This window comes from Peromyscus leucopus, chromosome 11 (genome assembly GCF_004664715.2).
Source record: "Peromyscus leucopus breed LL Stock chromosome 11, UCI_PerLeu_2.1, whole genome shotgun sequence".
NCBI lineage: Eukaryota > Metazoa > Chordata > Mammalia > Rodentia > Cricetidae > Peromyscus > Peromyscus leucopus.
The window spans coordinates 68577742-68604749 of NC_051072.1; positions in this window are offsets into that span (position 1 = coordinate 68577742).

The following is a 27008-nucleotide window of genomic DNA, read 5'->3' on the forward strand; positions in this document are numbered from 1 at the left end:
TGCTGGAGAGCTCAACCTGGTGGTGAGGACAGGGGAGAACTGGCGGGCTGACCAACCCCGCAGCTGCTCAGGCCCAGAACCAAGGTTTACAACTGGGCCCACCTGATCTATGATCTACTCAAGTACATGAAGGGGCCCGACCCAGAGACCCAAAGCTGCAGGATCTCCACAACACAGGCAACAGCAGGATATCCAAGGAGAGTCCCAGTGAGGGCCCAGCATCGATACTGTAGTAGAAACCAGAGGCCTCGAACCAAACCAATGACTCTTTGCAGTGAACACTTGCAAGTAAAGATGTATGGAGAAAGGGGTTCAATGTGTGACTCACTGTGTCACATTGCAACTTCCATGATGAAAGTTTTAATTTCCCCCTTTTTGTTTGAGTTTCCTTTTTGTCTTAATTCTTGTTTTATTCTTTTGGGGTGTGTGTGTGCAGGGGCAGAGGGTAGATGCAAAGGGATGGGGAAATGATGGGATTAAGATACATAATGTAAAAGACACACAGAATAAATAAAAAGAAAGTAAAAAAGAAAAAAAAGTACCCTGTGTGTGGCTAAAACTTTTCCTAGGAGCCATACGTTGTTAAAAATGAAAAACCCAGCATCAGGCTTGTTAGCCTGTAAGTTGCTAGCCAGGGAGAGCCTAAGGTTCCTCCCACAAAAATACAGGCAATCGTCACTACTTTTGCTTGCCCGCCAGCACTAGTCGAAATCCCTTAAAATGTCACAAGTATCTGGATGTAGAGAAATAAAGCTGGGACTTACCTGGAAGCTTGCTCCCTGCTGGCTAGCTCTGGTAGATCCAGAGCAGTATTTCTCAACCTATGTGTCAGGACTCCTTTGGGATCAAAAGATCCTATCACAGAGGTCACCTAAGAAGACCACTGGAAAATACAGAAATTTGCATTACAATTCACAACAGCAGAAAAAATAAAGATAGGAAGAAGCAATGAAAATAATTTTATGGTTGGGGTCTCCACAACATGAGGAACTGTATTAAATGGTCACAGCATTAAGAAGGTTGAAAACCAATGTCTAGAGGATTATTCAGGCTTCTGGGTTCAGGCTTCAGTCTTGCTCGGTTGTACATTCTGTGTGCAACTGTATCAATCACCCACACAAGATCAGCCCATTGGTGTAGTGAGGGCAAGTACTGGGGTTAAACCATTTCTTTCTGATTGGGTTTGATTTCCATTTCACAGGGAGAAAATTCAGACCTAGTCAAAACCCCATGGCTGTGGAGATCAAGACCTTAGTTGGGATGGCATTGTTAGTGTTGGCTAAATGAACATGGAGTGCCTACAAAAGTATCTTCTAATAGTTGTTTTGGCACATAAAACATGGCTACTCTCTCTCAGCTTCAGTTAAAGAAGCTTCGTTGGTGACTGCAGATTTATAACTGGATTAAGAAAAGAAATGACTGTTAGTAAGCATAAACCCCCATTCCCTAACCCAGAAGCTATCTCTTAACTAGTAACTGCTTGCAAAGGAAAATTTAGTTTTCTCCAATGGAGTCTTAGTTGGTGTACAAACCACTCTTAAGGGTAGGCCCCATGCCCAGCAGTACACACCCAACACAAAACAAAAATAAAATTAAATTAAAAAAGGAAAAAAAATTTCAATAAATCAACAAATTTGCAAAGTACAGGACACATTCACTTGCTCCAGTAAAATAGCTCCATAGATACCTAGAATTTACAGTTTTGCTGCCAAGTCATTCTCTACAGCATGGACAATTCCACAATAGGAGGCACTGAATGTTGATGTCTTTGTAAGTGTGTACAAGTCTTCTAAATGAGATCTATTTAGTTCCTCAGCACTCCTCTGCCTTGAATGATTGGTTCTTCCCAACCTGGCACTCTGTCAAATGTCCAACCCCTCCCCTGGAGAGTCTGCCCCAAAATCAGAGATCCTGGAGTCAATTATGAACCCTACCTTATAATTGGTTTTGCTCTGCCTCAATTTCAAAGGTAATTAGCTAAAGTCAACATTGGCCATGCTATAGCATATATACTAATTATATGTGACTGATCATATATTTTATTAACTTGGAGTTGTTCTATTGACTTGAAGTTGTTCTTGCAGGTTTACTTTTTTACTCTTTTAAGGTAATTATATACTTCCTTTAAGAAAGCTTCTAAACTTCATTGATTTGTCATTTAAATTTTACTAGAAAATTATCCCAAGGTACATGAACATGAACAAAAACAAATCATTTTATCTTTTGCCTGCTTTTTGTGTCTACCATGTGCTCTACCTCCAAGGGTGGCTTTCCTGGGCTCTTCTGTTCATCAGGCTACTGATCCTCTGCTTCAGGAGATTGGTCATGGTCATTTTGGACAAAAACTCCTATTGACCTAAAATGAGATTTTACTATGTTATAAGTTATTTTAATAAATTAATGGCAGTTGTATCATTACTCTTCTCCTTTGAGGAATGCAATGCATCCATTTACATATTGATAATGATGGTAAAGATTTTACACACTTACTAAACATGATCCATAAATCTTAGGTTCATGACAATAATTCTCTGTTTTAAATGATTAAAGTATCTGGATGTAACAGCATTTACTTCTTCATGAGACATGTGAGTATATGAGGAGGGGTTTGTGTACCACAGCACGCATTTATTCATGTGAAAATCAGAAAGCAGCCTCACATGTCAGTCCTTGCCATCCATCTTCTTTAATGTAGGGTTTCTTGCTCACCACTGTGTGTACCAGGCTTGCTGGCTCAAGTTTCCAGGAATTTTCTAGTCTTACAATAAGATTACTGGGACCATGTAGATACGCTATAGTGTTCTGCTTTTCCTGTGATCTGGGGATTGACATTAAGGTTCTCCTGTTTGCACCACAAGCATTTTATCCACTGAGCAATCTTCTCAGCCTCAGACAGTCATACACATTCGTATTTTTGTAAGTCTATTTATTCTTTGGGAATTCCATACAATATATGTTATCGTATTCTGAGTATAATTCAGAAATCTAACTCCTATGCTGTATATCTATAATGGAAATACAGCTTTTTCCCTATTTGATTTTTATTCATTTTATTCTTAAGAGTATTAGGATTCCATTTATTTCTCTTGAGATAAAAAGGATTCTCCTGCTGCAGACTGGACCAGGGATAAGCTCTGTGAAGCAACAACTCTGTCTATTTCTCATCACATTCAGTGTTACTGTTACAGAAGTTCAAATGAACCACATGTTGGGTATCTTTTGCCTGTAATTATAGGTAGGCACTGAACAGGGATTATTACCCCAGTCTAAAGAGGTTCACTTTCTGCACAACCTGCAGGGTTCTCTGGTTTGTACATGGTTACTGGACTAGGCCTCCTAATCATGACAGCTTCATCTACTGTGTCCATAGGCAGGAAGTGCCACATAAATCCTGCTCAGACGTGTCACATGCTACAATGACAGTTTCGTCTCTCTATTCATTTTCTAATGTTTTGCTAAGCATCTTTAGATATCACAATTCTAATCTGAAAAGCTTGTCTATTACATAGAATTATATTATACTTGATTAGGATTAAGGACATACACACACACACACACACACACACACACACACACACTTCTTAGGACATAGCTGTGACTGTAATTATATTTATAACAAGAAAGATTGTATGTTACTTTCCCAAAAGTAAATTAATGAAAAAGAAAAGAGGTATTAGATAGATCTTCTTACCTCCAGGAAGTTTTAATATTGCTTCACTGAAGTACAAAAGTATAAAGTATGAAAATGCATTTATAGGTTCATCCCTTGATTCTTTGCATCAGACTACATTAGAAATGAATTTTATCAGTTCTTTACAAGATCACATTACTCAATCCACAATTCTAACAACCAAAGAGATCTAAAAACTAAAAATTTTCAAAAAGTAAACATCAAAATCACAAAATGGCAAAAACTCACTCGAATTAATGTGTCGTCATTTATTTACTTCATGTGAATGTTCATATATTTTACTGCATAAATAATTATGATATTTCAGACATTTTGTTGCTGATGATATATAATACATGCCATATGTACACTGCAGTACATTCCTTGTTGATAAAAGTTCTAAATTTTGGAAATTCATTTGGCCAAAAAAATTAAGTCAATAGAGAGACTTGCGTCTGAATGTTAGTGCTGACTCAGGACATATGCACAAAGTAGACAGAGGCATACAATAAACAAGCCCACACAACTGAGATAAGACAAAAATCAAAGGAAAAACTAATAAAGCATTAAACTTCAGACTGTATTCATCACTATGGTGTTTAGAATAAAATTGAAAGTGTCATGTATAAGCAAAATGTGACTCTGGATATGTTTAGGTAATTCTATAAAAGGGAAGTCGGCAATCACTCAAATGCTACTGCTATAGAATAGTGAAAAAAAAGTGTTAAGTTCATTGTTCACAGAAATGAAGATTATTAACTTGAATGAGATAAAATTTACATAAGCTTAAATATAAATAAATTAATATGCACAAATATATAATAAATGAATGATTGTTTCCTGGTGATGATCTTCCCCATGGCTTTTTACTTTAGCACTTTGACTTTTTTTAGGTCTCTCTTTAACTTTAATTTTTTTTTGTATGTGTGTGTATATGTAAGCATGTGCACACGCCTGTGTGTTTATGTATGTGTATGTGCATGTTTGGAGGAAAATGCATATATATGTGTCTGTGTGCATGTGGAGGCCACAGGTCACTATCAAGTGTCACTCATAAGCTGTCACTTAGCTCTTGTTTTGGAAACAGTCTCTCACTGGCCTGGAGTTCACCAGTAGACTGGGCTGGCAGTTGTGTGGTATTTCTGCTTGTGTTCTGACATATATATAAAGCTTGCCTGGAGATCAGAGGGTGGTACTAGCCACTAGTTAACCATAGAGGCTGGGTGGTGGTGGCTCACACCTTTAATCTCAGCACTCAGGAGGTGGAGACAGGCTCTCAGCCCTTTCAGTCAGAGGATCTGGAGAGGTAAGAAGTCACTGGTGGCTGCTCCTCTGCTTCTCTGATCTTTCAGGATATTATCCCAATATCTGACTCCTGGTTTTTTTTTTTTTTTCACTTTCTTGTGTAGTTTTCTAACTCACTTGGTATGACTTCAAATTGGTGAAGGATTAATGCCGCCATATGGAAGGACTTCTATATTAGGAATAAAAAGGGCAGAATTTCTATATTAGACCTAAAAAAAAAAACTTTAGAAAGGATTCTAACAACAAAAACGGCGTCAAGCACAGCTTTGTGGTAACTGTCTTTTCTCTGGTGGGCTGTTTGTGAGCCACAGCAGAAGCACAGCTCCTTTAAGAGATGGCTTCCTAACTCACTACCAGTGGCAAAACCAGGTGACTCTTTTAAGAGGCCCTGCTGTCAAACATTTATATGCTGTCTGTGAGTGGTGAGCAGTATATGCTACTCAGTGGTGGACTGGACCTAGAAACTTCCCAGAGCTGGTGGTAAACATGGCTCCCAGAGCTGGTGGTAAACATACTGCACCATAGACTAGACTCTAAGGAAACAAGGAGTTGGGTGGACCAGCTGCTTTAGTCCTAGCCACGCTGCTTAGCAGTTTAAAGGCTCACATGGTCAGAAAAAGACAGAGATATGCAATTAAGGCAGATTTAGATGAAAGAAACTCTCTGAACCAGTTTACAGTATGTTAAAAAATACATATGTAGGTTTTGGAGAGAAAAAGAAAGTGGATAGAAAAAGTCATTTGAAAAGGAATAGAGTAATAAAAAATATAATTCATATAATGATGGAAAATATACAGAGTGTCTGAATTATGTATATATTGTATTGTCTTTAAATTTTTTGGCTGCCAAGAAACTTTGCATTATGGAAACTGCTATATTAAACTAACCTATATGTTTTAAAATTATCTTGACTTCAAAATTTAAGTCAAAAGATGTGTTACTTTGGAGGAAAGGTTATGCTTTTATTTCCATAGGAAATGAGAGACTGCGGATTCATTGTGGGTTAAGAAAAATAAAATTTGATTGAGGAAGACGCCCTGAAAAATCTCCAATGGGGATGGATGGCCCAGATGATCCAACATTTCAGAGTGCATCTATTGTAGTTTCCTCTGAGTTCTGCATCCAGAAAGGCTTCAAGGCTGCTGGCTGAGATGATCCAGCCTCACAGAATTCTCCAGTCAGGACTTGACCATAATCCTGAATTTTCTCAGGGCCCCCCACAGATTATCAGTGCCCCCAATCAACAGGAAGTAATCTAGAAAACTACACCCACATTCCCACCAAGTGTGCTATGTATATTTATTATCATTTTAGGGAGACTGGTTACAAGTTGTTATGAATAATGGTCAGGAAAAAAACAGCTAAAAAACGGAGGTTAGATTCAGGGATCTTTTCCTGAAAAGAAAAAAGGGGATATAGAATCTACTTTAATCCAAAAAATAACTATTAATCTTAGGTATTTTACAGTGATATAGATTTTAGTTTATTGATACAAATTTAAAGTTAATTTTGGTATATATATACATATATATATATATATTTCTACTCTTGCTTAAGATATTATGTTTATGCAACCTATTTTAAAATGTAATGTATAATTTAGAAATACAGATTAGTAGTCATCTATAATAGTCAAAGTTATAGTCATGTTAGTTAGGTTTTCTAGGTATACAGAGACATAGTTCAGATAGATAGGTAATCTTCAAACACTTCAGAGACCTACAGAATATGGCATTTAAGATGTTTTAATAACATAAGGGTTCTTTTTTTTATGACAATGAGACATGTCTGCTCCCTCGCAGCACCAGTCTACTTCAGAGAAGATGATGGGCATTGATGAAACTCCATATGGAGTTTACTTTCTCTGTGGCAAAAGTTAGTCACTGGGAAAGAAACTATCTCTGCCTCAACTACTAACAGTATACTGTTCAAATTGGACAAGCAGGACCCAAAAGAAAGTGACTGCCAAACTTTGACAAGGCAAGGTGGGACAGTCTTCAAAAATTCTGCTTCACAGAAAAGTCTGCCAGATATTCAAGTTCTGTAGATCAAAGATGGATGTCCCAATGTTGCAGAGGAACCTTGGGAGACTGTCCAGGCATCCAGCGTTTTCTGTCATTTCTTAATTTTGGAAGTTGTTTGCTCTGCACTTCCTTTATACTCCAGTAATATTATATCTCTCTCAGGTCTCTGGTGAAGTTGAAGATTAGATAGTTATAGTTATAGTTTTCAGTGTTACCAGACTCAGAAATAAAACGCACTAAAGAGGTATAAAGTGCATAAGGTTGAGAGATATAAAAAGATAGTTTTGGGTTGGTAATGCAAGTTAGGATAGAAAGTGTACTAGGTACAACACTTTGGACTCACCAAGATAGATAATGGAGTATTTTCTCTGAATTGTCAAATGCTAATGGATTAGACATTGTTAATGTAATTATTTCCCGGATCTATTTGTATATAGTTATTGTACTTATTGTATATAATTTTTCTATGTTAGCTTAAACCTTCGATTTTTATCTAGACAAAAAAGGGGAAATGTTGTGTGGTATTTTGTTTGTGTTCTGACAAATAAAGCTTGCCTAGAGATCAGAGTGTGGTACTAGCCACTAGTTAACCATAGAAGCTGGATGGTGGTGGCTCACACCTTAATTCCAGCACTCAGGAGGCAGAGACAGGATGTGATAAGGTGAAACAGAGACAGGATCTCGGCCCTTTCAGTCAGAGGCTCTGGAGAGGTAAGAAATCACTCATGGCCACTCCTGTGCTTCTCTGATCTTTCAGGTTATTACCTCGATATCTGACTCCTGGTTTTTATTGATAAGATCAATTCAATTTACACTTCAGCTGGCTGGCTAGTGAACCCCAAGGATCCACCTATCTCTGCCTCCCCAGAGGTAGGACTATAAGGACTCTGCCATGCCTGGGTTTTCACATAAATGCTAAGTATCAAACTTGGATCTTTGTGCTTAGAAGCCAAGTGAGTTACCAACTGAGCTGTTTCCTTCATCCTACTTCTGTGTGTTTTGGGCACTTGTTTTATTTGTTACAAAAGCCTATAGGAAAATTTTAAAAATCTAAAGAGAGCCTTGAAAGTAAAATAAACAGTAACTGATCTTCCTATGTTGTGCCCTTCTGCTGTGAGCAACAAGAACTGGTGGGCATCTTTTGCTCTGAAGAGCAGAGTTGATTTTATGAAATAAGAATTGTGTAGACAGCTGGGTGGTGGTGCCGCATGCCTTCATTCCCAGCACTTGGGAGGCAGAACCAGGTGGATCTCTGTGAGTTCGAGGCCAGCCTGGTCTACAAAGTGAGTTCCAGGAAAGGCATAAAGCTACACAGAGAAACCCTGTCTCAAAAAAACAAAAACAAAAGCAAAAGAATTGCATAGACAAATGTTAGTATTTATGAGCTGTATACAAATTAGATGTTATGGACTTTGACATTGAAGAAACTTCAGTATTTCTTCATGGCTACAATTACCAAATCAAGGAAATGAACCAGACATTATGGTTTCATCAACATGACAGTTTAGAACAAAGTGCTGTGACTGCACTTGTGTGTTAGGCTGGTTCCTATTGCATGCAGTGAAGCAATAATTAGCACTTCAAAATTATATACACTCATTATATATGCAGTATTTTAAACACCCTGTATAAGACACCATTTTGCCACTATATATTTTAATAAATATATATTTGACTAATGTTTTACATAAAAATTGTATTTTCACAATGAGGTTTAACACCTACCTTGGAGTTTTAGAGATTTCATGTAATCAAAGTTTGCATGCAATATAAATATTAATCTAAATTGCCATACCAATCCCCAGGTCTCTAAGTCACTTGATTCAAGATAATCCCTTTTAGATATAAGCTCTACAGTAAATGGTGTAAGTATTGTGCTAATTTATCACCAAATTAAATACATACAATTTCTCTCTCACTGTTTTGTTGAGTCCAGAACAAACACCTTGCCTAGTCCTTGGAAAACTTACAATCTACCTGAAAGAAACAAAATAGATGGAAGTTAAGCAATACACAAAAATTCAAAATAAAGTATGTCAAAAGATGTTATTATGTTACACACAATTAAATGCCAACTATTTGCAAATATTTTAAATGAAGAGTACTGTGGTTTTCTGGTGTTCTAGAGATGTACTGTACAGATTTGTGAGGCACAAGGCTGAGAGATAACCAGTGTTTCACACATGCCTAGAAGCAGAAAGGTATAAGGAATGATTCAGACAGAAGAAGAACAATATAAGTATAAGAGCTAAGATTTTTTTGTAGCAAAGAGTCAATATGTGTCACATACTATATGCCACAAAACCCTTATAGGACTGTTATAAATATAAACCTGTTCACGACTACCCTGACTCATGTCATCTCCCTAAAGTTCCTATTCTTTGTGTTTCTATCACACTGGTCTGATTATTTTGTTTATGAAACTTTCATTACCCAAAATTGCATTATTGCTAATTTGCTTAATTGTTAATATAAGCCCTAAGAATGTCAGGACAAGTGCAGGTCTATTATTCCTGGTATCTGAAATGATTATTGGAAAACAGTCATCACTGTACATATTCATAAATAACAACTCACAGTTTGACAAATGAATGTCTGAGTGTGGTGACAAATTAAGGGCTTACCTTGAAGCCACACAGTGTGGACTTCAGGACTCTCCTTTATTCCAGGATAACATGTCACACTCTCGGGAGCATAGTACAAAGGTCTTGTGCCCACAGATCTCTAGAAAAAAAAAGGAATATTAAGCACACAGGATTATCTTTCCAAGGGGAAAGAGGAATAAACCTGTTATTCCATCCAAAAAGCTGCGACTTGGAAGTGGTTAAAAGCCTGGTGGTCTGCATTATCTGTTGGTCCAGGCCATATCAAGCTTCTACAACCAGGACCAGAGGTGGCTAATAGTCCAAATGAACTCTCCACCATCTGTATGACAAGATCAGACTAGACACTTAGTTCCTTAAGCTAGTATAGGTACTGTGTCTCTAGAACCCACCTTCTTGGAAGAAATGATATGTACCCTGAGTTGAGTTTCAATGTAATTATGCTTCCTTGTGCAACGGGGATTGTATTTCACCAGGAAACATTTTGGAGTTTTTTTCCAAACTATACTGGACTTAAATACATTGGGAATAAACTGCCTGTTACTAGACTCCCTCAATTCTGATCCAGGTTGATGAAGTCAGTCTGTGCCAGGTTTTCATTCTTAGCTCTTTGAGCACTTTGATTCCCTATATGACACCCACAGGCACTCCCTTATTTCACTCCCCACCAACTCATTAGAAGACAATTCTCTCCCATTCAAAGAGTATCTGCATCTGATTGAAGTTTTGCTTTACTTGCTTTTCAGTGCATCATAATAATAGGTGATAAAATCACCATGAAAGGTTAATATCAAACTATAAAGCCATTGCTTTTCATGCTAACATTTCATAATTTTATTGTGATAAATATTATCACATGTAGATAGGATCATAATTTTATTGTGATAAATATTATCACATGTAGATAGGATTCAAAACACAATGGCAAAAAATGTTTAAAGTGCAATTTTGTTGTCGTATTAAAATAAAGGTTTAGGATATTTTAAAGTAGAAAGAAAAAAAGACTGAAAATATAGTCTCCCCTTCCCATCCCACAAAAAGGCTCAAGGGACAGGGAAGAGAGGGAAAGCATGGAAGACCCAGAGGACAGGGTAGTGGTCTTCTTGATTTGACATGGCAGTCGCACGTATGAAATCACAGAAGCTGATGTCACCTGAACAAGACCTAAATAAAAACCAGCCATTGAAAGTGCAGCATGAGTACAGGAGGGCTTACCAGGGACCCACACTAGCTCAGGAGCTGGTGGTAGTTGATGGCTGTTGAGGGAGGGAAAGTCATTTTTCTTATGGGATTATCACTAACCATACTCAGTGGGTTACACACACACACACACACACACACACACACACACACGGACTAGTAGAATATTAGCTGAACATGTGTTACGTCCATTGATGCTATGGAAGCTTTGTTTAATTATGCAAAGATGTGTTGCATTCTTTTGTTATGTTTTTTTTTTTTTAACTCTGTGAAGCTGTGCTACTTTGCCTGTCTAAAACCCCTGATTGTTCTAATAAAGAGCTGAATGGCCAATAGCAAGGCAGGAGAAAGGATAGGAGGGGTTGGCAGACAGAGAGAATAAATAGGAGAAGAACAGAGAAGAGGAAGGAGCAGGAGAAGGAGAGAAGGACGCCAGGGGCCGGTCACCCAGCCACACAGCCAGAAACGGAGTAAAAAGTAAAGAAAGACATATAGAATAGAGAAAGGTAAGAGCCCAGATGGGATAATTTAAGAAAAGCTGACTAGTAATAATCCAAGCAAAGGTTGGGCATTCAAAAGTGAGAATAAGTCTCTGTGTATTTATTTGGAGCTGTGAGGTAGGCCCCCAAAGAGCAAAGAATAAAAACAAAAGAAAAAAAAACTACAAAGATTAGCAAATGGACATGATATTCAAAGATGTTTACAGGTCTGGAGGGTGCCAGGAGTGGAGGTTAGATATAAACAGGATACATTGCATATAAATATGAAGTTTACATTAAAAATTTTAAGATTACAACTGAATGGGAGGAAACCCACCGGCCTGCCTCGGGCTACTTGCCCCAGGCAGCTGCAATTAGAAAACACTGGCCTGGGCTGCCACCAAGGTCTTTGCCTGGGTCCGTGGCCCTGTTGCAGTGTTGGTCTGTGTTGATCCTCGGTCTGACTTGGTCCATGGCTCCTGTTACCACCAAAGGTCGAGAGGATAGGACTGCACAGCACTGGCCTGGGCTCACTTGCTGCAACACTAGAGAGAACTGATGCTGTCCCTCATCAGGTGAGAGGGTCCTACACCTCACCTGGGGAGCAAAATAGAGCTGATCCATTTGACAGGAGCGCAGGTGAGCCAGCCCCAAGAATGTGAGCATGGGAGATCTGGCCCCACTTTTTACCTGCCATAAGTAATGCCACACTCTGCCCCCACCACCTGTGACAGGTGGGAGAGCTGGCCTTGAGGTCATAACTGGAGAGCCTTGTCCCTCACCAGCTGCAGCACTCAGGAGAGTGGCCCCTGTACCTTGCCTGGGCAACACAGTAGAGCTGGCCCTGGTGGTGTAGGTGTGAGAGAACCAGTCTTGAGGGCATGAAAGCAGGAAAAATAGCCAGCCCCTAGCTCCTTCCTGCACAGGATGAATGCTGGAAAGCTCACCCTGCTGGTGAGGGGAGGGGAGAGCTGGCAGGCTGACCAACCTTGCCCAGGCCCAGAACCAAGGCTACTGAGTTGGCCAACCTTAACATCCACCCCATCTATATTCTGATGGAGCAAGTGAAGAGGCTGGTACTGCAGATCCAAAGCAGTAGGATCTCCAACCCTACTGGGCACATCAGGATATCCAAGATGAGTCCCAGTGAGGGCTCAGTATCGACAGTGTGCCCAAGTCCATAGGCCAGACCAATGATTCTTTGCAATGAACACTTGCAAGTAAATTTATATGGACTAAAGGATCTACTGTGTGACTCACTGTGTCACACTACAACTTCCACAATAAGATTTTTCTTTTCTCTTTCTTTCTCTCTTTTTTTTCTTTTCTCTTAAATTTTACTTTAATTTGGAGGAAGGTTACAAGAGCAGAGGGAAGGTACGAAGGGACAGGAGATAAATGGGATACAGATGTATGATGTATAAGCCACAAAGAATAAATAAAAAGTTAATAACTAAGTAAGTAAATAAAAATACATTTAAAATATTATGTAAAAACTGTTGAAGCGGTAGGATTCAAGAATTATGCACATAGAAAATAAAGTCAAAGGTGTGAGAGCAGTTATAGCTCCTATTCATAACACCCATAACAAGAAGCCACAGAACTAATAATTCAGCCATGGAACAGGTGCAGGCAAAGTAGTCATGTGCATGAAGTTGTAGAAGGACATTGCTATCAGGACAGAGGTTAAATAACGTTTCTGTTGGGTCAAATATCACCTATTTACCGAGTTTATACAGAATAGACTGATTCAATAAAAATTGTGCACACTTCAGTAGTTTCTCTTTGTTATCATTAACTATACACATTATTTTTAAATTATTTCATTAAATATTAGAGTCAACAGACTACAATTCCCCAGGAAGGTATAATATAGGCATTAAAACTATTTCTAAACTATCATCTAAGATGATGTATAAAGCATTTCACATAATAGCAGATTAAGTATCATAAAAGATTAGTCAAGTACTAACATAGTCATTAATATTCCTCTTTAACAAAAGGCAATTTCACAGCCTCATTTACCAACTGGAACATCCCAAGCCTACTTAATAATTATTCTTTTTATTCAGCTCTATAAATTCCATTTAGTGCTTTTTTTTTTTTTTGCAATTTCTTAACATTGGTGCCCTGGATGTTATTAAACTGAATTAATAGCATTATATGTAATATATTTCTTGTATATATTTGACAATAGGTGATTTGACTTGTATTGTGGCAATCAATTTTTAATACCCTATTATGTTTAGAATTTATTTTATTGCAGCTAATTTTAGCCTCAGTATTTTGCAACATCTCTTTATGATGTTAGTTTTATAAATAGAAAATATGGAGAACTGAGATATGTGGTCAGTTCCAGCTCTCACACTGTTTTGGCCAGAGGCAGGCCTGAGGAAAGAAACACTTCAGGTGAATTAGAACCCAGTTAAATAATCATAAAAGTCTTGCTACAGTATTCCCTTATTAAAATATATATTTACAATTTTTGCAATGTGATACAATGTCAAAATAAATTCATTAGGCATATCTTGAAGAAAGTACATTTGGATGGAAATATAATAATCCTTCTACATGAAACCTTTTAAATTTAAGGATAATCTATCAACTAACTGAGCCTAAAATTTTGTCTGAATTAACAGCTGTGTGGATGGACTTTGGAATTATAGTCTTGGAAAGTCTTAAAGGGTCACACAATCCTTTTTCCCTCACTTATACAATTAAATTGAACTGAAATGGAATGGAAGAATGATGGGAGAGACAGATTTATTTCATACAAACCCTGGTATAAAGGTGCATAAGTTAAGGTCCCTATTTCAAAGAGTTCATGAACTTACTTGGATTGTAAGCATATAAACAAACAAATGAAATACTGCATGTCTACTTTTGGGAGAGTTCTTAGAACAAAAGTGATTGGTAAATGCAAATTCCTATTCTAGGTCTTACTAAAATGTTCACCAAGTAAGAGAAGTCATGAAGTTGATACATAGTAGTCCAAGGAAAAGAAGCTCACATTTTTGTCTACCAGGTTTTAAATAAAAATGTTTGTACTAATTCATTCATTCTCTCCTGAAAAATCATTATTGCCATGTAATTTCTAATAGCTTTTGGCTATATTTGCAGTGATATATGAAAGGCAAGCTTTATTTCTGTATTATATCTCAAGTTTGATCCCTTCAACACTTGGACTATAATATATGTCTTTCAAGACTTGGTCTCTGCATCCTGAGCTGGTTAACAAGTAGATTCCACATTACAGAAAACCACAACCCAGATTTCTTCCAAGGAAAATTTTCTCACCTCCTAGTAGTTTTGTGTTGTCTACTATATTTTCTAGAGGGAAACATTAGCTCATAAATATTTCTTAAATGCCTTTGAGTGATAGAACTCTAACCTGTATGGCATAATTGAATGCATTGGCACAGGAGACAACTTCCTAAATATAACATCAGTAGCGCAGACACTGAGAGCAACAATTAATAAATGGGACCTCCTGAAACTGAGAAGCTTCTGTAAGGTGAAGGACACTGTCAATAAGACAAAAAGGCATCCTATAGAATGGAAAAAATCTTCACCAGCCCCACATCTGACAGAGGGCTGAACTCCAAAACATATAAAGACCTCATGAAACTAGACATCAAAATACCTAATAATCCAATTTAAAAATGGGGTACAGATCCAAGCAGAGAATTCTCAGCAGAAGAATCTCAAATGACTGAAAGTCATTTAAGGAATTACTCAACATTCTTAGTCATCAGAAATATGCAAGTCAAAATGACACTGACATACCATCTTACACCTGCCAGAATGGCTAAGATCAAAAACACTGATGACAGCTTATGTTGGAGAGGATGTGGAGCAAGGGGAACACTCCCCTACTGTTGGTGGGAGTGCAAACTGGTACAGGCACTTTGGAAATCAGTATGGCGGTTTCTCAGAAAACTGAGATTCAATCTACCTCAAGCTCCAGCAATACCACTCTTGGGCATATACCTAAGAAATGCTCAATCATACCACAAGGACACTTGATCAACTATGTTCATCACAGCACTATTAGTAATAGCCAGAACCTAGAAACAACCGAGATTCTCAACTGAACTCTCAACAATTCTCAACTGAAGAATGAATAAAGAAAATGTGGTATATTTTTTACACAATGGAGTATTGCTCAGTGGTAAAAAGCAATGAACTTTTCAGGCAAATGGATGGAACTAGAAAAAATCATCTTGAGTGAAGTAACTCAGACCCAGAAAGACAAACATGGTATGTATTCACTCATAAGTGGATATTAGATGTAAAGCAAAAGATAACTAAGCCTCAATCCATAGCCCCGGAGAAGCAAGGTAACAAGAAGGACCCTAAGAGGGGCACACATGGATCCTTGGAATCCACTCTATTCCCTAGGAAGGGGAAATTGATAAGATCTCCTGGGTTAACTGGTGGTGAGAAGGAACAGGGGAGGAAATGGGGGATGAGAACATGTGGGAACTGGATGGTTGAGTTTGGGGGAGGAATGGAGAAGGAGAGCAAGGAAAGAGGTATCTTGATAGAGGGAGCCGTTATGGGGTTAGGGAGAAACCTAGTGATAGGGATATTCTCAGGAATCCACAAGGATGACTCCAGGTTAGACTCCTAGCATTAGTGGAGAGGGTGCCTGAATTGGTCTTCTCCTGTAATCAGATTGGTGACTACCCTAAATGTCATCATAGAACCTTCATCTAGTAACTGATGGAAGCAGATGCAGAGATCCACAGCCAAGCACCAGGCTGAGCTCCTGGAGTTCAGTCAAAGAGAGGGAGGAGGGATTCTATGAACAAGGGAGGTTAAGACCATGATGGGGAAACCCATAGAGGCAGCTGACCTGAGCTAGTGGGAGCTCATGGACTCTTGACTGACAGCTAGGGAGACTGCATGGGACCGAACTAGACCCAATGAATGTGAGTGACAGTTGTGTGGCTTAGTCTGTTTGTGGAGTACCTGGCAGTGGGACTAGGACTTATCCCTGGTACATGAACTGGCTTTTTGGAGCCCATTCCCTAGGGTGGGACACCTTGCTCAGCCTTGCTGCAGGGAGGAGGGGCTTTTTCCAGTCTCAACTTGCCATGCCAAACTTTGATGACTCCACATGGGAGGCCTTAACCTCTCTGAAAAGTGGATGGGGAGTGGGGGGGGGTAGAGGGGTGCAGGAGGGGGGAAGAAGGGGGAACTGTGGTTGGTATATAAAATGAAAAAATTAAAATAAAAAGAAAACAAAAAATAAAAATTATTTTTCTATTTCTTTATGTTATCTTTTTTATTATTTTTCTATCTTCAAGTTAGCAATTTTACTTCTTATGTTATTTCATTCTCCTTAAGATAAGCACTGAAACCAGTGTGATTTCTTCTGACCACTGTATTCACTGAATCTTGCATACATAAATGATTATGAGGTTCTCAATAACACTATTTTAGAAATTCTATAGTTTATTTGTGTCCTTTTGTACAAGAGTTGCTGTTGCTTAATAGATTTGAAGTGAAAGATTTTTCTTATGATTTTGTTATAAGCCAGAATTTTATGACACTATGTCAGCAAATTCTATTTGTTATTTGAAACTAATGGGATTTATTATTATTTTCCTTTTATATGATAATATGTGCCAATGTTCTAAGCATACTGACAAAGAGTACTTGGTCAGAAAGATGTTGATGACATATTAGATCTCTCAGTTCTGAATGAGTTCTTATTTGATTGTTTTAGAGTGCATCTCAATGTTGTTTTTGTTTTCATTGTGTCTTTTAATTCCTAATACTAGCTAAACTCACATAGTTTTATGGATGTTGGTAAATGCACAAGGTTCCTGGATTAGAGATAAAGACCTATTAGGGCATTAGCAATAGAACACAGTGTTTTACCAGCCCCAGTAATTACAGTACATGTATTTTTCAAGGCATGATCTCCAAAGAGCAAAGCAAATATGGCCACAGGATAGATGGATGTCAAGTGGATTGAATTACTGAAGAGAATCCTGAGTTTTGTCAACTTAAATCTCTAAGGGGTATTGTATGACAGTTCTTTGTTCCACATAACATCCTCTTCACTTCCACAATTGTTTTCCATGCAAAGACCCTTGAAAATATAGCCTGGAACAAATAATTGCTTAAGTGAAAGTGATTTGGTTTTATCACTGTGTAATCAATGTGTTTTTATTTTCTACTTGATTCCTATTTTATTTTTTAAAGAATAGTTCTCTTGTTAATTTCAAAGTGAGACACTAATGCTAAGCACTGTATTTAAGAAGTAATAGTTCTCATAGCCATTAGTCCTTCCCCCTCAAAAAAAAAAAAATATGCTCCCAAATGCTCAAAAGGCCCAGCCACACATTTTAAAATGGTGAATCTTCATTGCCAACTTGATTAGATTGAGAAGAGCCTAGAATATCAGCAGGACCCACCTTTGGGTATGTCTGTGAGTGTTAAAACATCTAAAAATCATAAGACAAACAATTTTTTTCTTCCTGTAGTGTTTGTAGTCAATAATTTATCACAGCAACAAAAGCTAGCACACATTGGAAGACACCTAGAAATCGCGCCATTCCTTCTTGTTCTTAGTCATTCTCAGTGCGGTGGCCCACCTGCCTGTGTCACAAGCAGCACACTAGACCTTGTTCTTAGTTTGGTCTGTCAGACCCATGAGGAGCCTAGCCCCATAGCTGGACTCAGTGGATCCATTGTTAACTCTACTTCCACCTCACGGATAGAGTATTACAGCAAGCCGGGTCAGCAAGCTGGGACGGACACCGGGTATGGTGATATTGTGTTCCCCAAAATATTGTGCACCCTAATAAACTTACCTGGGGTCAGAGAACAGAACAGCCACTAGATATAGAGGCCAGAAAACTATGGCACACACGCCTTTAATCCTAGCATTGCCAAGGCAGAGATCCATCTGGATCTCTGTAAGTTCAAGGCCACACTGGAAACAGCCAGGCATGTTAATGCACACCTTTAATCCCAGGAAGTGATGGCAGAAAGCAGAAAGGTATATAAGGCGTGAAGACCAGAAACTAGAAGCTCTTGGCTGGTTAAGCTTTTAGACTTTTGAGCAGGAGTTCAGCTGAGATCCATTCGGATGAGGACACAGAAGCTTCCAGTCTGAGGAAACAGGATCAGCTGAAGAATTGGCGAGGTGAGGAAGCTGTGGCTTGTTCTGCTTCTCTGATCTTCCAGCATTCACCCTAATACCTGGCTCCAGGTTTGTTTTTATTAAGACCTTTTAAGATTCCTGCTACAGGCGGGACAGAAGAGTCTCTTTCTATTGCATTTTTGGGAACATGAGTGATTAAGCTCTAAGAATGATACCAAACATCTCTGGAATAAGCAAGTAGGAAAATAATTTCATCTAATTCTTTAGTGAATATATACATCTAAAGAAATTTAAACTTTTTTCAAAAGCAAAAAATAAATAAATAAATTAGGAGAAACAAATAAACAAAAAAAAAAACCACTAAATGAAAGTAGAGAGCACACTTCCAGAAAAAGCATAGTATCTAATTTCCACATATGTCAGATGATCTCCACTTCTCAAAAAGTTATCTTGTGGGATTTTCCCCTACTTATCACCCTACAGATTCCCAGCATCCTTGATATGATTTTGAGAAACCACAAATGTTTCTCAAGACACCATTTTATGACCTCATTTAATGGTAATTCAGGTTACAAAGCATTGATCGGGCTGTCTTGATTGTTTGCAGGTAACTCCAACTATTGTGAGGTCATGAGTGAAATGGGTGTGTTATGTCCCTTAGACAGCCTTTCACAGCATTCCTCCGCATCTTCCTGAACTGGTCGATATCTTCTAAGCCTTAGCCGTTACCAAGGACCTGTTTTCAATTAATAGCTATCAGGAAAGTTAGAATCATTCTTCTTTGAGGGTTTGGCCACTGGTAGGCTTCCATGCACCAATTAGTGGCCTAACACTTTTGTGCCCATATGAGTATCACTAACTAGACTTAGTAGTTTATCAACAAAATTAAAAAGAAGACACTATAAAATTGGAGCAGGACATGTTGGGCTATTGCAAGGGAAGTTGGAGGGGAAATGGAGGGTTGATATTCTCAAATGATAAAATTATAAGAAAAACAAGGGAGACTAGAAAATTCATGAAGCAAACCCAAGTTCTGTGTAAGAACACAATGCACTGTTAAACTTTAGACAATCTTACACCACAATCATGTCCTTAAGAATCTTATGACTGGAATATCTACCTTGTGTCCAGAGTATTTCAGAGAAATGCTTCTCCTTAGAGCAAATGGAAACCTTCACAGAAAACCGTGCAATGTGGAGAACTGAGATAACCAGGTCATGGGTACCCAGCCCAGCTGATAAGGTGGTTGACCATAAAGCCTCATAAACCCAAATTAGTCCCTGAAACTCACTTCGCAAAAGGAAAGAAAGAATTCCTGTTTATTTCCTCTGACCTCTTCACGCATGCCAAGGCATGTGCATATATATATATATATATAAACATTCATAAACAAACATATATATACAGAAAGAAATAAGGATTAATAAAAAAATAACTGAGGTAAATAAGACCAAAAAGACTTTCTTTTCAAAGCAAGGATTGGAAGGAGTTGGGAGGAGGGGAAGGAATATGATCAAAACACATTGTATGAAAAAAATGTAAATAAAAGGAGCAACACTAAATGTAAATATTGTTACTCTAGGAAAAAATACATGATTTTAAACTGTCAAAATTGGAAAGAGTATTAAATAACTGAATGGGTTAAATTATGCTTAAAGATAAGCCTAGAAAGCTCTGAAAATCCTATATTCTAATTGTCTGAAGTAATTTATACAATACAAAAATAAGAGGTATTGATTTGAAGTATAGCCTTTAATTCACTATAGTGCTTGAAGTCTTAGCTAGAGTAACAAAGCAAGAATAACAAATAAAGGGATACAAACAGGAAAGCAAGACAGTTTAATTGTTGATCCAACAAACACTAATTCACCACTTCCTCTGTGAAAGCCGCTATGGTGGGTTGAGTGAGAATGGAACCCATAGGCTCCTATGTTTGAATACTTGGACCCCGGTTGGTGGGATTCTTTGGGAAGGATTAGGAGGTGTGGCCTTGTTGAAGGAGGTGAGTCACTCTAGGTGGGATTTGTGGCTTCAAAAGACACATTCCATTCCCAGTGTGCTCCATGCCTTCTACTTGGTTTAAAATGTGAATTTTCAGTTGTTCCTATCACCATGCTTCCACTTAGCCATCATGAATTATAAACTCTTTGAAACCATAAACCTAATTAAATGCTTTCTTTTATAACTTGTTTGATTATTGTGTTTTATTACAACAATACAAAAGTAATTAATACTGTACTGTATTATATGTTGCACTAAACACTTTGAGAGTATGCAACAACAAACAAATCATTTATTGGCTTCATCTCTCAAATAACATTTAATATAGTGAATAAAATGTCACATGTCCCAAAATTTAATAATAATAGCAATAGCAATAATAATAATAATAATAATGTCTAGAGATTACTAAGGGTTATATATTATATTCTTTATCCATATTAACGCGTCTAATTTCCATCATAACTTCACTGTTCATAGATAATGAAGGAAACCAAAACAAACCAGGTAAATGAACTGTCTAAAACCCATAAAACTCTCAGGGGAAAACAAAGACTGAGCCTAGGCAGTTCCTCCCAAGACTGCAAAGTGGGTTACTTTGCCTCCCTTGTCTTCCATACAAAAGTGTACACTGTATATGCCAAGGGTTAAACGGAACAATGAGATCCAGGAATACTAATAATTAAGAGCTCATAAGAATCAACATTTATTATCATGATTGGCTTAGTTCTGCTGTGATAGGAGTTTGTCTGGGCCACCAGAATTTGCTTTTCCTCATTGTCTTGGTTATGGAGTTATAACTTGATTAACTCAGTAATTGCAATAATAACATACAAAGCAGGAATTCTTATCTTTGCTTATACCTAAAGAGATGAGTGCTCAGGAATAAAATGGTGAGATGTTGAGAATTCTAAAAGATATTGACTTGAACCTTAAAAGTATAGTGGTATTCCAGGGTATTAAAATGTAGTGGAATTTTAGTCCAAGGTTAGATAAAACACAGGTCTTGGATTTTGAACAAAAAGTGGAAAAGATGCAGGAGAAAATAGCAGTCTACTTGGGCTGGAGCTCAGGAGTCATACAGTAGATTAAAGATTGGTTTTACTCTTATAGATGTTTACTTCATGATGTTGGCCATGATATTCAAAGAGGTGGGAATCCAACAAGCATCAGGAAATAGGACACTGATACAGGAGAAATGTTGTTCACAGTAGGATTGAAAGTCATTGTGTGGGAATGGCAATGCACACTGTAAGGACCAACCAAATATTATTACTTTGAAAGGAAAGCAGAGCTAGGGTATAAGGAAAAGCAAAACAACCTGAAGAAATCTTCATAATAGAAAAATGAAGAAAAAATATTGGTTAAACACAGCAGAAACTCCACAGTGACAGAAAATAGAGTAAGATAAGAGTGCTCTTGGAAAGCAAATGAACACATGAACGGTAGGGTGGCCAAACTGTGAAATACTTTTTGTTTTATCATGCATAAAAAAACAGTGTGTTATTTTTAACAACTACAAATGAAAATACATATCTACATCAATTCTTTTAAATGCCAGGTAGTTATTGTCATAGAACCTGCCAGGGGACTCCACAAAACATCAAAAAATATATAATAACTTTCAACTGTCACCTTTGAGAAAAAAAGTTAACACATGTTTGTATTCACAAAAATATTGTTGAAACTTATGAGAATACTAACTTTCTTTTCTCTAAAACATATCTAATAATTTAAAGAGAAAAATCAACATTTCCTTTAAAGTATTGAAACAAGGGTCTTTGTAACTCCAAGCCAGCCTCCAACTTCCAATTCTATTGTCTCAGCTTTCTGAATTGGAGAATTATAGGTAATGTCACTGTGCTCAGCTAACATGTCATTATTATAGTATGCCATATGACATAGCCACTTGTCGATCAAATCATAGCTTTAATGCACGTGTAACTATATGCATTTTCTAGAGTTATATGTGTGAATGATTTTTCTATAGTGAACCAAAATTACTTTAGATAGGAGAATTGCACCCATGCCTATCAAAGATCTTTTCAGCAAATGAGCACCTAACACTTCTTCCTCAAAAAAAAAAAAGTCTGATTTCTCTCCAATTCACACATACCTACACATCTCATCACCTCAATAATTCAACTTCCCAAAGCCTTAGAAAATCTAACACACATAACCATACATCAGATGTTAAAATTATACTTCCCAAGTGTGGTAGAATGTACCAAAGGAATAATTGAAATACTAATTATACATTAAAAGTAAAATATATTTGATATTTTAATTAAGATTTTACTCTTTTCTCTGTGAAAACAGAAATGATTCTGATAAAAGAGGTTCCCCTTTTTACTTATCCTGGTTAACATTCCTCATTTCCCTTCTTTTTTCTATCTTTTTTTTTTTTTTGCATTTGCTCTTTTGCATGTATACATCAGTTGCTTTCTCCTGCTAATAATAACAGCAAACCTCCACAAGAGTTTCTTCCTAACTTGCTTCACCAGAGGCAGTGTTAGGTAAATTGCAAATTAGAATTCTGTGCCAATCTGCATGGATTCTTTCTCATCTCACCCCTAGGCCTCTGTGGCATGGAATTTGTGTATCTTTCTGATGTTCAGTGATAAGGCACAGGAGATTAGTTGAGTTCTGAACTGTATTTGTGTTCTCTCTTTTTAGTTGCCTAGGAGAATGAAGAAATATTTTTTAAAAATATAGAAAAAAAGCTCTTCTGAATTGGTATGTAGTGCACTTTTCTCTCTCTCTCTTTCACAAGGTGACAGTGTTGTAAGATGTAAAGATGAGATGAATTTGCTCAGGCAATTACCCCCGTTGACAGCAGATTATTTCCTTTGGCAAACTCGAAAATAACTTGTTGGTGTATAAGTTACTGCTCTTCTGGAGTGTATTAATTTACTCCCTGCCTTTTTTTCTGAGCACATTTATTTTAATCAGTACTGCTCAGAATCCCTTTTTTTTTTTTTCACCTTTTTCATCATTCTCTTTTGGAGTTATGCATCTTCTAACATACAATGAAGAAGGCCTTTTGCATATGCAGGAGAAAAGAGGCATGATATATCCCTGGAAACAAATGGTCTTTGCAAAAGAAATCATATTCTAGGGTCTTTCTTTTTTAACATGCTAAAAGGATAACATTTATTTTCTACAACTCTAGTCCTAGCACAAATTATTTTTCTGGAACAATAACCTGAATAAAACGTTCTCATCTAGCAGGGTAATTCAGTACCCTCCTCCATTGTAGGGACTGATATCATAGAACAGCTGTAGTTTGAAGGAGAACATGAAAGAAATCAGGTTAGAGAAGTCTCAACCTTTAAGAACTATGCCAAGTTATACATCTTGTGGCATGTCTGTAAGATGAATGCTAGCTGAGAGTTTTACTACCTTTTCCGTTTTGTAGAAAAAAAGGTAAACGATCAGGAAAAGCAAAATGTTTCCCATGAAGTCCAGGCCAGGAAAGTGGAACCTTCAGAGGAGAGGCTGAACTGGGACTCTTAGTTTCTCTTTTTAACGCATTGGTCACCACCTCACAGAGAGCTTGCTAATTATGGGGGGGAAATAGAAAGAAAATTGGATTTTCTAATATTTTTATCTGGCCAGCTAAGTCAACATAAATCTATACCCTTTACTTATGATGAAAGTACAATACATGATTTTTAAAATGCATTGTTATTTTTCTCTGGTCTTCTCTAGAGAAGGGAAAGTTTTAGCTTACATAGTACAAATGCCAAAAGCTGAGTTTGTGTCTGTGTTATTGATTCAACCTGCTTCTAAAAAGACACACACACACACACACACACACACACACACACACACACACGCACGCATACACATGCACACCTGCACTTAATTTTCATAAAACAGTAAGTATTTGTTTTCTTCATATCATGAGGATTATTAATAAAACAAAACTAGATGAGGGGGATAAAAGCATTTGCCTTTCTTAACAAAAGAAAGCATTACTTTTGAAAAATTGTTTTCTTGTGTTTCTCCACAGAAAGTTTTTGTTCAGGAGAAAAACAGGATATCAAAAAATAATCTTTGTGTTAAGAAAGAAAAATGGACAAGCCAGAAAAATCCAAATCTCATGCTATTTTATAGTTCTGGGCTGTTTTCTTTGGGGAATTATCAGGACAAGTAGGTTTAATGAAATTGCCTATGCTAATTTTGGTTTTTAAACTGAAATAGAATTACACTACTTGCCCTTTCCCCTCCCACACCCTTCCCAGTTACCCAGTTGAATCCCTCCTCTGCCTTCACACATTGATAGCCTCTTTACTGTTGATTATATTTGTTACATATGTATGTATGTGTTTACACAAATATAGACAAATAGAACCCGCTCAGTCTGTTTTTGTTGGTGGTGTGTATCTGGCTTCAAGGCTGACCACTCTGAGATTATAACAGAAAACCACAGCTGGACACAATGCAAACATCAACAGACAGTTGAGATCCCAGCCCCAGCAGACACATCACAGCTCCTGTATCTCTATCTCAGAGAACATATTTCAGAAAAGGAGGCTGAAAGGTTGTAGTAGTCAGAATACCAGGAACTCTGCTGAGAAACTGTCTCACCCATTCTATATAAAGCCAATTCACCATATATTCACACCAGTAATCACATTGTCACATGAGTCTAGGTACTAAATTATTAAAATTTGAACACAATAGCAGAAAATATTTTCAAATGTTTTGTTTTGTGGTTGGTACTATTACATAATTAAGTAGAAATTCTCTTGTTTTCTTAACAGTAAACTTGTTTCCATGTCTAAGATTTACCCAAATCTGTACTAAATCTATAGTGAAGCAAGAATGTAGACTATTTTTAACAGTGTGGAAGTAGGGAATCTGCAAACTTCTTCACCTTAGCAAAGTCATCTAATGCTTAAATGTATAATAAAGAGGTACTCTGTCTGCTTATGTAATAATACGAAGCCTCTGACAATAAAAAGCAGAGAATTATTTTATGTATTTGTGATTTGCTTGTTTAATGAACTAATGTTGACTATTAGGCCATTTGCCTCATGCAACCTTGTCCTCTCAATTTCAATGAGTGTAAATAATTTAAATTTTAATATAAACATACCTTTTCATCATTTTAGTGACCTTAAAAAGTAATGAAACTAGTGACAATCATTTGATTCTGATGGTCCAATGTTGAACATGTTGTTGGTTAAAAGCTCCACACAAACCTGCAATTGAAAATGGTTAAAGGACTTAATGTAGAAACTTCAGGGACTTAACATTCGGAGGTTTGTATTGTGTATTCATGAACAAATTTAGTTGAGAAAAGCAAACTTAATCAGGTACAAACAAAAATAGAAGTTCTTCATAGCGATTCAGAGAAAAGACTGATGGATAAAAGGAAAGAGCCACAAGCACTGGCAATTTTATAAGGGAGACATTACCATACCTAGTTTACTTTAAAGGACAGTATGAATAACATCATCACCTCTGTAGGAATGTTTTCTTTTACTTATGGATCGTCTATGACATCATTACTTTGAGCAGTTTGTCAAGTGAAGACTGATTTCTCAAGTGCCTGTTGAATCATTTTAAATTCAGTCCAATTCTCTAGGCCTTAACTATCATTAACAAGTGGAGTATGATACACACACACACACACACACACACACACAACTTGTTGTTATTCAATCATAAAAAAGAGTGAAATTATGTCATTTGCAGAAAAATCAATAAAAGTATAGATTACCATGTTAAATGGCCACACCGAGGACAACTATCTCGTGTTTTATATTCAGAATCAGATTTATTTATAATATTTATGTGTGTATCTGTGTTTATATGTGTAATCACATAGTATTGAATACATATATCACATAGTATATATATATATATATCTAATATTACATATAATGGCATGTTATATAAGACTTATAATAAGTTTGTGTGAAAGTGTGTGTGTGTATAAGTGTGTATAAGTGTGTATAAGTGTGTATAAGTGTATGTGTGTGCATGCACACGTAAGAGAGAAAATAGGGAGGGGGAAGGGAGGAACAGACAGAGGAGAAAGAGAGATTAGAAGGGTAACTGTTTAGGAAAAGGAAAGGAACCAGAGGTATGGGGAAGAGGGTTAGACAATGAAAAGAATGTCATAATGAAATCCATCACTTTGTGAAATGAGTATACGCTAACAATATGTTTTAAAAGCCAAATGCAGACTGATGTGGAGAAAGCCTCAAGAGTCTTACTCAGTGCTAGACCTTGCACACTGCAATACTGGCCTCCTAGTAATTGTGCCCACTGGTGCCACAGTAACATGGTGGTTATGGAGGCGACAAATAACTTTATAATTGGGTTTGCGGCCTGCTCCAAAGGAGGGTTTTCATAACTAGAACTGTAAGCATGGCCCAAAGCCCATGGCTGGAGAGATTACAGGCCCTAAAGGGAACCTATCATTGTTACTTTGCTAAATGTTCATGCAGTTCAAACTGCATTCTAAATAATATTCCTATCCATAGATTTTGTTGCCACAAATTTTTGTTAGAGAAGCTTTCTTTTGCAGTGGGTAGTGATTAATGCAGACTCACAACTGAAAATGTGCCTAGTATAAATGATTCTGAGAGC